The 12,114-nt window shown below is 41.9% G+C and overlaps 1 protein-coding gene across 3 annotated transcripts in view; it reads left to right on the forward strand.

Moving 5' to 3' along the window:
• The first annotated feature begins 8,481 nt into the window (after window positions 1-8,481).
• Window positions 8,482-12,114, forward strand: part of grap2a (GRB2 related adaptor protein 2a) — a 13,455-nt gene continuing 9,822 nt past the window's right edge. The window contains exon 1 of one of the 3 annotated variants that reach the window (XM_062531715.1): window positions 8,482-8,816. The gene's annotated coding sequence lies outside the window, so the exon portion shown is untranslated. The remainder of the gene's footprint in view (window positions 8,817-12,114) is intronic. The other 2 variants (XM_062531714.1, XM_062531713.1) reach the window with 2 other exon arrangements.

Here is a 12,114-nt window from a genome sequence, read left to right on the forward strand (position 1 = left end):
ACCATGGTAACCAGTGTGACAGACAGCAGGTTAGGGTGGGGTGCAAGGATAAGGGAATAAGAGACAAACCGAAGGTAAGCAGCCGTGGGCTGGGTTAGCCAGGGGTGGAACTGGACTGATTTAAATGACATGAATATGCACTCTGCCTATCAGCACTGTCCAATGGCAGCTGGCCTTGGAGAGGGATGACTGATTGAAGTAGAGAGGAGGAGAGGGAGAGAGAAAGTGAGAGAATAAAGTGGTTGGGGGCAAAGGGGTGGTGGAAGATTTGTCACTTTTCCTGCAACCCTCATCATCACTTCAAGCAGTGCAGAACTAATAGTGAAAGTTTTTCTGTTCATCAACCAAGTGACTGAGGGACAGGTGGCACTCGAAACATTTTCACAGCGTAAAAAAGTATTCTGTTTTGTAATGACTCAGGGTAGTTATAAAGCTCAGTTTTTAGACCTATACCGAGATATTAGTCAAATATTGATCTAATAAAGAAAATATGCCGGCCAGAGGGCAGCCAAATCAGATGTGTCACCCACACAGAACAATGTACTGTACAAACATTACATTGCCTTTGGCTGGCTGTCTTGCCTGCCAAATAAACTCTGCTACTTGAATGAATTGAACGATACTGTATCAATTGTGTAAAACTCAATGATCACTAATAGCCAGGACATTTATGCAATATATTGATGATATGGTTGCCATAGTGTATGCATTATTTATGCATAATGCCACTGTCTTGCTGTTTCCAGCCAAAGCCTCCGTTTTACAGTGAAAGGAACAAGCAGTGCTGTGACAGACACCAAACCACCCAGAGCCTTGTCGCCCCTCTGATATACGAGCTCCAAAGACTCCAGCGTACAGAGAAAGGTAGAGTAGTAAATGACGTGAGAGAGACAGAGAGAGGTAAAGAGAGATTGAGAGATAGAGAGAGATAGACAGAGAGAGAGAGAGCGAGAGTCAGACAGACAGACCGACAGACAGACAGAAAGAGAGCGAGAGAGAGAGAGAGAGAGAGAGAGTGCACTGGCCTAGGTAAGCGGTGCCAGCTGGACCGGTTCCAGGCTGCCGGTGAGCTGGGGCCGCGGGGAGCAGCCTTAAACTACATCTGTACATTGACCCAGTGGCCACAAGCAATTCATTACACTCCAGTGCCTGTGATGAGGTCTCACAAAACATATTCCCATTCTGCCGGCGTTCACAGGACTGGTGAAAGTGAGGGTGGTGTGAAAGACAAAGTGAGAGAGAGAGACAGAGAGAGAGAGCGATAGAGGGAGAGAGAGAGAGAGAGAGAGAGAGAGAGAGAGAGAGGGAGATGCCAGGAATGATTACTCGCAAGCTTACCTGGCTTTCAGCCAGAATGGCAATCACCATTAACATTTTTTTGTCTCCTACTCAGGGAATTGAAAGAACCACAGTAAGACAGAGATGCAACCAATACAGTTTTTACTCCCTGTCAATGTCCAGTGGCGGACTCCCGGAGAGCTAATTCCTTGTGCTAGACCTGTCATAGTATCCCCCCCCCCACACACACACACACACACCCACCCACACCCGATGCCCTAACCTTCACATTCATTCAAATTTCTCTCTCTCTTTCCCTCTGTCTCTCATTCTCTCATTTTCACTCTCTCTTCTCTCTCTTTCTTTCTGCATCTCTCTCTCTCTCTCTCTCTCTCTTGGCGGCTCCTCTGGCCTCTCCAGCCGTTTCCCCTTCCTGGCCATCTGTTGGGCACGCCGTGCTCCTGCACCACTCTTCCCCTGGCAGACACAGGAGGAGCCCTATAGCCACAGAGGAGCCAAAAGAGCCCCAGTCAGCAGAAAAGCACTACTGCCACAGTGCCATATCCACAGAAATACACACACACACACACACATACACGCACACACAGACACACACACACACACACACACACACACACACACATATACACACACACACAGACACACAGACACAAAGACACACACACACACACACACACACACACATGCACACGCACACGCACACACGCAGACGCACCTGACCCTGTTAAGCACAGGAGAGTTGTCACCACTTAGCATGGCTGGCAGTCATGGCTCAGTGCTCTTGGTTAGGCAGAGGGCCTGATCCACTCCCTATGGAGCGGCAGGCAAGAGCCAGGCAGGAGACGGGTGTCATGGCCGCTGAGTGGTGCCTGAAGTGCTGCTGACACAGGGTGCTGACACTCATCATCTTTCACTTTACACTTTGCACACACCTTACTGTACGTACTGTATATATTCTACTCTCTTACAAAGAAGGGTTCTTGGGGTGCTATATATAGAACCATGCCGGCCTTAAAGAACTCTTAGGGGTTCCTATGATGAACTCCTCAAAATGCTTTAGGGGTAAAGAACCATTTAGGGGTGCCATATGAAGCATGCAATATAACCATTTTTGGTTCTACAGTATATGGCACCTTTTTTCTAATATAAGAGTGTACAGTACATTTGATGATTTGGTATGCATGCTTTGAGGTTTAGGATTGGCTGACTCTCTTGAGGGAGTAGCTCATGTGGAAGGGTTTACAGTAATAAGCATGCTGGTGCATCAGAGAATCATAGACAGTTACAATGCTACAATTTAGCATAGGGCCAAAGGATGCAGTATGTAAAGTTGAAAAGTTGAAAGGAGTCTTTGACAGGGACAAGAAGACAGGGAATCATTGTGCAGTGAATATTTTTACTGACTCTTGGGCCACTCGACCAACTGCATTATTACAACTCGTAATTAGGCTACATTACCATTCAAATGTTTGGGGTCATTTAGGTGTTTTTTTGGGCAATGAAATGAACACATTATCTATCCAAGATACACTGTAGACATTGTTCAAGGCACAGTCAGCGATTGTATGTGATTTTTTTTTTTTTTTTTTTTGTCATACTCGGCAATCATCTCCTCCTGACCTGCTATCTGTCCATTCTGTTATGGTCTCAGCAGACCTCAAAGCAGGGCCTGTCCCCTATACAAAATCAAAACCTTGCATCCAGTTTCATTTCTCTGGAAATACAGAAGGTCAGCTACTTCCTGGTGTCTTTCATCTGGTCCTTGGTTAAAATATAGTTTATGTTGTTTTGGAAGAAAATGTCTTCTAATGTAATTAAACATAACAGAAACAAACATGATTTCCTGTGCAATCGCTGCCCCTTTAATTTTGCAAATGACTATAGCATCAGGAATAGCTTATTTGTAATGTAATATCTACAAAAGTTTTTGTTATCTGCAACCATGCATTCTGTGTTATAATGGCACGTTCTGTCTGCTAATCCATGTTTATCATTTTAGAAAGCTAATTGGTAATTTTGCAATCATGTTTGCTCAGCTGACAACTGTTGTCCTAATTAAAGAAGCAATACACATGGGCCTCTTTAGAGTATCTGTAGCATCCCCTATCGTGAGTTTGATTAAAGGTACAACACGGCCAGACTAAATAACTTTCATCGGAAAGTGTCAGTCTATTCTTGTTCTGGGGTGTGAAAGCATGTTCTATGTGAGAAATAGCAGAGAAAGTGAAGATGTTGTACAACAATGTGTGCTAGTCCCTTGCTCGATGGTGTTTTTGGCCCCCAACAAACGCTGTCTTCCAGGCAGCCCTGTCACCGTCGCGTCGACTTCAAGGCACCTAATCCTAAGCCTTCCAGGCAGCGTTGCATTGAAGACAACGTTGGTGGCCCAAAAGACCAAGAAAATTCACAGAAGCTTGTAGACTTGGGAGGCCTCGGTGCACAACTGAGCAAGAGGAGAAATACATGAAAGTGTCTAGTTTGAGAAACATGCCTCACAGCTTTTCTTTGTTAAATAGCACCTGCAAAACAGTGGCGTCAACATCAGTAGAAGAGGTGACCTTTGCTGGCCTTTGAGACTTTTGAAGGAGAAATTCAGACTGGCCAATAAAAAGAAAGAATTGAGATGGGCAGAAGAACACAGAAAGTCGATTTTGGATTGGATTTTTGGGATTTCTTTGTTTTCATATCATTTCATATCACAAAGAAGAAGATTTGTCAAAAACTAACCAAATGCTAAATGAGTGTTTGATGCTATCTGTCAAATATTGAGAAGGGAATGTGGCGGTCTGGGGGGTACTTTGGTAGTAGTGGGGAAATTGAACAGGAAATTGAACAGTATAAAAGGAATATTGAAGAAGGAAGGCTATCACTCTGGTTTGCAACGCCATGCCACACCCCGTGGACAGAGTTTTGATTGGAACCCATCATCCAACAAGAGGGCAGTGACCCAAAGCACAGATTCAGACTATGCAAGAAACAGACAGAAGCAATCGGCTAGTATGATGGAGTACAATGGACATTTCTGACTCACCCCACACGTTTCAACAGTGGCGCACATGAGGAGAGACAGAAGGCTTGATGGAGAGTGCAACAAAGAGGAAGAGGAAAGCATAATACAGTAATAAGAAAAGGCAAAGAATCATTAGAGCAAGTTGCCAGGAGACTGTCTTTTGGACATTATTGCGCCGGCTGATTGTGGCCTGATCTGCCCTCTCTGCTCTGACACGCCACAGTGGTCCTCATCAGTGCTTTGATTTTTCCATGGAGGAAAGATGAAAGATGAAACATGCAACACGTCTACTAGTACAGGTGTGCTTGCTCGTGCATGCGTATCGCCAGTTTGACAAAGGGGTGAGCCAAAAGTATTGACACAGTGGTGCTGGTGTGTGGACACAGGGGATTAGACACATGCCACAGCGTGTCACAGCGTGTTTTAATGATCATGGTGATGCATACTGATCGCATGAAGTGTGACTTAAAGGCACCTTTAACAGTTTTTTGACGTTAACATAACGTTTCCAAAATCATTTTGATGGCACATTGCCTCATAACATGACGAACGGCACTACTGCGATTGTCTGAGCAGCCCTCTATAGGCAATTACCTAACAAGCAACTTTCTAGTTTCGGGTAGGAAACTGCACCCCACCACCCCCCCACCCCCCTGATACACATACTGTTTAGTTTGTTTATTATTGCACCTCTCAACCAGAGGGGGACCCCTAGAGTAAATGTTATTACAGGTGATTTTACTGTATAGGAATCATGTTCACATTAACAGACATTCAACTGTTTTCTCACTCTCTCTCTCTTCCTCTCTTTTTCGTTCTCCTGTTTGTCTTTCTTCATCATTTCCTCTCAATTGTTTCATTTCTCTATCTCTACTTCTTTATTTCATTGAAATCTGATGCGGAAGACATGATGTGTGTAACTTACCTTTGAAGGAATACATATTCATGAACATGATGATTGTGCTGATACTCCACACACACCATAGTCATGAGTAGGTGGGGTGTGCAGTCAGTTTAGTCAAGTCTGCAAATGGGTTCCCTCACTGCAATACATCAACATGTCAGTATGAAGTATTTATGGGTAATTCAAATGATCTGATTTTAGTTCCCCTTTCTTGTTAAGCAGTAGTATATTATTTGAACATCTCGATCCTCTCTCCTTCTCCAATTCCCCCTCTCTTTATCTCTCAATCCCTCCCTTTTGCACTCTTCATCATCTCTCTCCTTTCTCTCTTCCTTTCTCTCTCAACTCTCTTGCACTTTTCTCATGCTCTCTCTCACTCTCATGTGTTCTCTCTCATGTCTTTCGCTGTGTCTCTCTCTCCCTCTCTCTCTCTCTCTCTCTCTCATCACGGTTGTTGGTTTCAGAAGGAAATGTGCACACAGCGCTCTTGGTGCAGGTGCAGAATGGGAGGTGTTGACCGAGGTGCACTCGTGTGGTAAGTGTCAAACACCAAACCATCTATCCCCTCTCCGCACGCCACTCTCAGACCGTCACTTCAGTCTATGTGTTCACTTAGCTTCATTCAGGCCTCTCTATCACGATGAAAGGTGGTCTACACTTTTTATTTTTAATTTTCTTTGAAAAGCACGTTGGTGTGATCGGAGGTTTAGAGGTTTCCTTTGGTGTTGAATTATCAAAAATCACCTTTCAATGAATATAAGAATATTACGTACAGTTTAAGCTAATCCGGCAAAGGTCATCTCAAACGTCATCATAAGCGGTTGAGGTGAGGAAGAGCTAGCAGACTAGCGGAAGGACACTGCTGAGTGGTCATTCTTCACTCTGCAGGTCCCAAGCAGTTCACATGGTTGGTAGTGTGATCTGTAGAAACAGCAGACAAAATATAGGGTAATATGGTTTGCTATCTTCAGGGGTCCACTCATTTGTCAAACAACATTATAACTGTGATGTGCAATTCATAAGGCCATTAGTATTGTTACAGTATTACTGTAGTATTATTAGAACAACACCGAACATACACAGAATGGTGAGAGAAATCTTAAAGAGAGCAAAATGATCGTCGGGGTTACATAAACAACTTGACATCTTTCTTAAGATGTTACTTAAGATAATATCTCAAATTTTGGCTTCTTTGATGGAATATTTCTGGTAAGCACGGGGTCTCAAAGCTGATCATGTGACTGTGTTTTGTAACCCATTTTTGTGATTCTCGTCAAGCACTTTCCATGGTGAAAGGAAAGCAAATTGTTTTCATATGCTTCAAATATTAGCATAAGACTGCATGTACTCTTTGCAGAAACTGTAGTTTTATGCTCTAGTTGTGAAACTCTCTACAAATGTTTCTACACATGTTTCAACTGAACCAGGATGTTGATTCTCTATCTCAAATCACAGATAACGGCACATACCAGGTTTGCTTCTGAGTGGTAACCTTGGCTAAGACATGTCGACAAAGATACAACCCAAACATATACTGTACCCTTGTTTCTATTGAAAGTCTGTTGATGGTTTTTAGTGAATGAGGTATATCAGTACCTCTGTCTATTCCCTTCTATTGCAAATTCTTGACTTGGGTTTTTCCAGTTTTGCATATACAGTACATTCCAAACCAAAAGACGACAATCTAGCCAGTACTGTGAGAAGACACAAATAGTGTCACAAGTTAAGATTCCGTTGCAATGTTTCCTGGGTAAGGTTTACTGTAAGTGAAGTCGGCAGGTGGACCAAGTGTGGACTGACTGTCCGCAGGGGAACTCATTACAGCTGATTAGACTGAGCCCTGATACAGAATGCAGAAAATGCTTTCATTTTGTAGTTGTGTTCAAATTACCTTGCAAAGAAGGCTTGATTTATAAGAAAATATTTTATTTGGACACTCTACACATACAATGTAACATAATTATTTTAAGTACAGCAGAGATGCAAAACATTAATTACTTTACATTTGTCAGATGTCACAGTATGAAATAAGTGTGACAGTTATGTTAGTATTATGTCGAGACAATAATGTAGAATATACTGGCAAACAGACATGTATGGTACAGTATGGAATAATTCACCTACAGTATAAATGACACAGCCCTTGAGATTTTAAATAAGGGCCTACAGTGTTACAGTGTTTTACTATTATCCTATCTATATTCTCATGCATTCATATTTATGTGGTAATTCTTCCAGCATTATTTAGTTCAAACAAATTGACCATAGAGAGTCACATGACCGCAACCAGTGTGGACGACCAATGTAAATAGTGTGGTCAGCGAGAGATGAAAATGAATGCACATAGAACAACAGGCCTTTTTCTTCCTCTCTCAGTTCCCTTATTCTGAGATGAAAAGTTCCTCTCTCTCTCTCTCTCTCTCTCTCAATTTTTTTTTTTTTTTATTTACACAAAATCAGTTGGCAGGTGGGGTAGGGTCATTGAGGCATTTCAGAGACATGTAGTTATCTCAATGTGCTCCTCACCAACAAACCACAAAGCTCAAAAACAAATAAATAAACAAACAAAATGAACATTACAAACAACAACACTATAGCCCAGTTTGTGCATGTACATCTATTTTATGATGGAGTTTTGGAAGCAGGACAAAGGCTGTCTGTCTGTACAGTATGTGTCTGTGAGCAGCTGTCTATGGCTGAGGCTGCATGGGGGAGTGGGCAATTACAGTGGTGGTAACTTTAGAAGAAGGGAAGGAGAGAGAGAGAGAGAGAGAGAGAGAGAGAGAGAGAGAGAGAGAGAGAGAGAGAGAGAGAGAGAGAGGAGGAGGGGGGAGGAGGAGCATCAAACCACACTTCTATCACACCAAACCATGCTTCTTTCACATTTCCTGTCTTTTGCTGTAGCACTTTGGCGACAATCTGCTTGCACAAGCACATAATCACTAATTAAAGTTATCTCAATTCACCATAACTGGATCACATCCAATGCTCGAAAAATCAACCAGTTTTGGTGAAGTTCAGCTAAGACGTCTTAAAACAACAGTCTTAAACAGAATGACATCATATCCTCATTTCACGTGAGAATAGATGTGAGTATATGAATATCAATGACCAGAACTAAACAAAAACACAAACTACTTTATAAATCACAGCGATTAGGACCTATTTCTAGTGCGTTTCAGTGTGGGATATTAGTGTACGTTTACCCTGCGCAACATGAGTGCAATTTTATCTTTTGGGAGGAGTTTGCTGTTGCAAGATAGTTGCATCTCAGACGCCCGAACTTCAAAGCATGCTGCTCATTTACTTGAATCCACCGTGGGTGTTACTACAGTCGATATAGAACAATTTAAGGGAATTTCTTGATTATTGAAATCTGTATATAGTTTTTTTTATTATTATTTCCGCAAAGAAAGGGTTGACGAAACTGTTGCCAAGAGACAATTTTCGATTTGATCGAAACCAAAAAAGTTTGATGCTGGATGTCTTCTCAGTAATGCTTGGCTGAATCCAAGGACTTGCCTGACAGCTAACCTGTCATCGATTGTCAAACAGCAGCCCTTCCATGAGGTGAATCGCAAGACATATCGCATGATATTGAACGTGAGTAACTAACACTTGAGGATTTTACTACAAATACTGCGATAATAGTAGGACAGATTTCTACTTCTGCTATTTTGACTCTCTCCTCTCCTGCTACCAATTACTGATGCGCTCAACGCACATTACAGTAATCGCATAAATAATGCAGCAACGGCAAATATAAGCCTGGCTTTATTCATAATGTTTTAGTTTTGGCGTTTAGTTGAGTTTTCATTAGCCTATTGATTTGCAGGCATCAGTTGACATGCTACAGAAAAATCACGTCTTCAAACCGTATTTGGCTAATGTCAAACCGTATTTGGTTAATTTTGCTTTAAGTAGCCTATAATTTGGTGTAGATGTCATTGCAGACAAATGTGTCTGCTGTTGATGTTGTTAGTTACCTGACTCATATTCTCTAATTGCAGTCTTGGGATCAGTGACATCTACATGATGCTCCAGCACAGTGTCGTTACAGTAATGCTCTCTTTGACAGAACTTTAGTGTCATATCTTTCGCAGAACCATAGGCTGAGGTTAATATTTGCATGCTCTTGCCAGGGTGCACTGACAGATGAATGGGACAACAGTGCCGTGCAACACGTGGGAATGTACCTATTTGTTCAAGCTTACTTCCCTAAAGCACAGGGCCCGGGTTGTGTGTGTGTGTGTGTGTGTGTGTGTGTGTGTGTGTGTGTGTGTGTGTGTGTGTGTGTGTGTGTGAGAGAGAGAGAGAGAGAGAGAGAGAGAGTGAGAGAGAGAGAGAGAGAGAGAGAGAGAGAGAGAGAGAGAGAGAGAGAGATTCAGATTAATAGGGCTTTTTGTTCAATCAGAGTTGGTTCCTTGTTGTCCTTATCTATACTTTGTCAGAAGTGTAAAATATGGTTCCACTAAATGTGTCTAAAAGCCAAAACAGCAGGACAATATGAAACGATTAATCAAATAGTTTAACAACAGCTGGAAAAGGCTGTTTGATGTTTGGTACTCATACTCCAACCATGAGGGCCCAGTGGGAACATCCCGACTGTGTTTAATCTAAGTACTTAAAGAGCATATTGTGTTTAAGTTAATCATTTAACCATTTTTATGGCTGTCCGCTCCAGAACAACACCAGAAGTCTGTATTGGACAGTTTAGCTAATATGTATCCAGTCATTTAATTAAAGGACTTAATTAGGAGAGATAATATGATGGGGGATTTTAATCAAATCAATCTGGACATTATTATCTGAAGACAAATTTCAGTTGCCAAATGTTAACATTTTAAACCATCATGTATTGTTGTCATTTGAAACTTGTATCGGATTGTGTGCCCTCTTCTACTTGATTTGATTGCATTTCATTTTTAGAGAGAAATGCAAATGGATTTCTTCACAGTCATTTTCTGTTTCACTTACTGTTTCTCCCAACCCTCAGTAGCATGTTCTGTTTTGACCATGGCTTTTGCCTTCCAGGGAAAGCTGAATTTGTATGTGTAACTGATAGCCCCCATTCGTGTGACTGACATATCTACTTTATCATCAGCTAGCAGCTAGATAGATAAGATAGCTCATCCTGGAGACACTCTGTGATGATAACAGTTATTATAAATAGCTATTGATTGTGGGTGAAGCACAGAGATGTTTTTATTTGGATGGAGGAATATTAAATTGGTTAATGTCAAACATTTGTTATTATACACTTTAACACTAAGTAACAATTAAACCATTGAGGATTGAGTTCTTCCAAAATGATACCATGTGTGCGGAGATCTTGCATTTAATTGACAGCCACTTAAAAAGGTTTGTTATGACACCATTGCTTTTATCCGAACAAAATATGTCACTGTTTGTAGGATGTATTTAAGCATGATATTTTTGTACTTCTTCAACCAGCTAACATAGAATCGGGCTCTACACTATTGAAGGTGTTTAGATGTTTGAACAGAGAGAGTGACATGTCAAGTCTCACTGTCACGCAGAACACTCACTGACTAGTGATCGATCAAAGAAAGACACCCTTTGTCCCTTAAACCAGTGTCAGTAAGGATTTCTGTTGTGATACTAAGGGAACTATTTTTGATGTATAAATGTGAATGACTCTCACCGTAGTAGATAAGAGAGCTCTGTCTAGTCTTGCATAACTTACAGGTATTTGTAGACAGCCTGTAAAGTTCAAACACTATGTTTCATAGAAAGTCTACATGGATATGCAATCAGTGAGGGCTGATTAAAACCTTTCCTCAACACGTGCTTCTCTTTCATTTAGCTTGAAAGGCATTTCTCCTCTTCAAAACTCACCATAGCATCACAAGGATAAAAGATTAAATAGCCAAACCATGACATACAGTAGTTAGTAAACTGTCCCTAAATGATTTTATTTGACCTTGCGTTCCTATCCAAAAAGCTCCTTTTGTTGACTGTTGTGTGTGGAGTCTGTCGGCAGCATTGAATCTGTAACCCATTGCTGGTGACAGTGAAAAGGTATAGTGACAGTAGCAGTTGTGGTATGAGCAGCATGTTGGAAGAGATAGAGAGTTAAAATGTAACAGAGAGAGAAGGATGAGAGACAAACAGTTTGCATGACTGGCAAATACTTGGCCTCTGAATCTTTGTGCTTGCTCAGTCTCTCTGCAGTACATCTCACTCTATGTCCCTCTCTCTTTTTTTTCTTTAGTCACAGAGTATGTTTCCCCCCCCCCCCTCTCCAGCACAGGGGACAAGTAGAAAGGCCACTTTGTACTTCCCTGCTAATTGAATTTACTCCCCAAGTCTACCCACAGGGATGTTTGGAGGGGCCTTCCTCCCTTCTCCTCACCAGGAAGCAAGTGATAGTAATTAGCCTTCTGTTTTCCCTCATATCCGCTCCCAATTACGTCGGGGAGGGGGGGGGGGGGCTGAGGAGAAAGTTAGGCGACGTCTTTACTGGCAGTTACTGTGCTGCCCACAGAGCTCAGCATTGTCCCAGAAATCAGAAATACAACGTTTGCAGTCAGTCGGTCAGAACTTGTGAGGTCAGGTCTTGTGGTTTTCTCTCCGACGGCACGTTCTCCAGAACTACCCCTGTCTCTGTGTTCTTGGAAGTCTGAAGACTTACTAGAGTGATAACCATGATTTGGTAAAAGAAATACTGTAGGTGCTATCAGCAACAGCGGCAACAATAGCGTATACAAATAGCTATGCCATATCAGAGGCCATGCGCTTGGCAAGCTTATCTGATAGATCATCATCTTCTTCTCTCTGTTAAACATTTACATCGTACATGTACATCATGTTAGAAGGGAGTTGATGTTGGCGCCTGTTTTTAGACCAAAAAATAGTACATGAGGACACAGATATTGCT

The sequence above is a fragment of the Sardina pilchardus genome, chromosome 3, assembly GCF_963854185.1.
Source record: "Sardina pilchardus chromosome 3, fSarPil1.1, whole genome shotgun sequence".
Taxonomy (NCBI): domain Eukaryota; kingdom Metazoa; phylum Chordata; class Actinopteri; order Clupeiformes; family Clupeidae; genus Sardina; species Sardina pilchardus.